The sequence below is a fragment of the Perca flavescens genome, chromosome 2, assembly GCF_004354835.1.
Source record: "Perca flavescens isolate YP-PL-M2 chromosome 2, PFLA_1.0, whole genome shotgun sequence".
NCBI lineage: Eukaryota > Metazoa > Chordata > Actinopteri > Perciformes > Percidae > Perca > Perca flavescens.
Genome location: NC_041332.1, coordinates 2,258,646 through 2,261,145, shown reverse-complemented (window position 1 = coordinate 2,261,145; position 2,500 = coordinate 2,258,646). Strand labels below are relative to the sequence as shown.

The 2,500-nt window shown below is 43.1% G+C and overlaps 1 protein-coding gene across 5 annotated transcripts in view; it reads left to right on the top strand.

Annotated features, from left to right (window-relative positions):
- LOC114566467 (CSC1-like protein 2) overlaps window positions 1–2,500 on the top strand; it is a 49,395-nt gene that overhangs the window by 22,181 nt on the left and 24,714 nt on the right. The gene's annotated exons all lie outside the window — the stretch shown is intronic.

Genomic DNA, 2,500 nt, shown 5'->3' with positions numbered 1-2,500 from the left:
TCAGTTAATCAAAGTTTACTACGAGTTATAACACAGCTGTGGGTTCACAAACCGAGTCTAAGGGCGTTTTCACACCTAAAAGTCCGAACCAACGTCCGTGTTTAATTACACTGTATATGTTTGATCCCGTTGTTGTTGGTTTCACATAGCCATCTTTGCGCACTAAAGAACTTTCCATGACATACCTACGGCGTGCCGTCACCACGTATACGTGTGTTGCGTCTGACGTTGATTGGCGAGTAGACGGGCGTGCGTCTGACGTTGCCGTGTTGTCATTTTGGCATTTTTTTGGCGGGTAGTCTTTTCCGTATGAATGAAAATGAATGAACACATGAATGAGGTAATCCCGATTGCGTTATTATGGATATAATTACTACCAAAAGCAACAACGTCAGCACCAACTGCAAGCGAAGAACTCGCAAGAAATGTACGTTCTCGTTCTCGTAATGAAGAAAGTTTTTTTTTTTCTGGATTTTTTCTTCTATGGTACGTAGTTGCCTAACTTCCTGTAATTGGTCCGAAAGTCCGAACCATCCAAAAAGTGTTTTCATACTGCAAACGAACCGAGCCATGGTTCAGTCCAGCCGGACCGTAAAAGTCCGCCCAAATGAGGTCCTTTCCCTGGCAACAGACACTTAAGTCTGAGCTGGTCCACCAAGATCTCGCCTGAATCATGAGCCCTGGTCTGTTCTCTCCCTCTAGCTTTTATCCATTCCTCACAGGGGGGGCCTTGTTTCTAGACAGAAACTGGTATCTAACCCGCCGAGGTCGGGGTCTCTGTCTGGTGCAACTTCCTCTTCCGTTCTTGCAATCTTCAAACGATACACCTCTAAGCCATAAAAGCCTAAAAAAGCTATTTTTATGACTTAAGCTTTAACTTTCTGTGAATGAGAGGTCACCCGGGGTACTTTTAACCACTTCCTCAATGACTAACACAGCTCTTTTGCTACAAGCACATACACACATTTTGTTAATAAAATATGGAGAACAAAATGCTGTTCAACAGTTCAACCAGACCGACATCTTATCAGCTGAAACATTAGAGCTGGACACAGTTTAGAAAATGCATTTCCTGCTGAATTGCGTTGCGTGTGAATGCTGGAAGCTGAAAAGCTAAACTGAATTGCTGGCTTAAATGCATAAAAAGAAGGTTATGTAGAAATATGAAAAAAAAAAGCCCATAACCTTAAATGCATTGCACTGCTGAAGATGCATGTGAGACCTGGGTTTGGTTTAGCTGAACTGTGAGGTGAATGTCAGCTGAGCTTTAAACAACGCGAGCAGAAGAAGAGTTCAAGGTTTGTTTTGTACTCGGTTCAGTCAGACTGACGAGTGAAAGGGCCGAGAGAGACCAAAGATCCCTCTGAGCAACCATGGCAACCATGCAAGAAATCAGCCGTCACTGGTGGAAGAAACTGGGAGCTTAGCATCAAAAAGTGTGCAGGTTTAAACAGCATTGACAACTTAGTAAGTGTACAGACAGTTTATTAAACCGATTAGTTTAGAAAGACTGTACCTGCACGTGGCGCTAGCCGATGCTAGTAGCTAGCGTTCACACCGTTAGCCCTCGCTGTGTCTTCCCCGTCGACCAACAAACAGCTTTTCGTTTTTGTCGGTCGTCTTTTTCGACAATGTTGCTGTTTTTTTTTTTTTTTTTTTCCAAAGTTTTTGAAGATTTTCCCAAAGTTTTTGTCACTTTTTTTTCGATGTTTTTGACATTTTCTATCTACGTTTTTTAACGTTCTTTTATCAGTTTTTCTTTACATGTTATAAAATTGATTAAAACCCCCAAATTCAATGAAAGTAGTGAACTGATCATGTATTTAACTTGTGAAGAGCGTTGTATGGAACCATCCACGTTCATTTAGTTTTAAGGGTTAATGTTGTCAGACACTTAGAATAATAATCAGCTAACTACTGGACCAATGTCACAGATTGTTGTTCCCATCAGGCACTTAGACACAAAGACATAGGACCACAGGTCCCAGGTTGGTAGTTACAGTCCAATCCTCTTCTTCTCTCAGTGTTTCAGATCTCAGTTCCTCTGTGTGTGCAGAATACAAAATTACGAATCCCACTATGGCCACGCCAAGCCCCGCCCTACGAAGCAACTCGATTGGCTGGGGTCAGGCATTTGACCTCGAGTGGTTATGGTTCGGATAGCCGATTGGTCAGGGGATGGGACCTGAACACATGGGGTTACGTTACCTTACGTTCTCGTGGAAGCCTGGCCAATAAATGCTATTGAAAGGCGGGTCTTGGCGTGGCCGTAGTGGGATTCCTAATATCGTGTGCAGAACACAGTTAGCCTAGCTTAGCATAAAGACTAGAAGCAGGGGGAAACCGTTGCTGTAAGATTTGACATGTTGAGAGGTTTATGTAAAAACTGACAGTGTTTGTGTTTAGGACCAATCTGCTGCTAACTGTGTGTGTGTGTGTGTGTGTGTGTGTGTGTGTGTGTGTGTGTGTGTGTGTGTGTGTGTGTGTGTCTGTGTGTGTG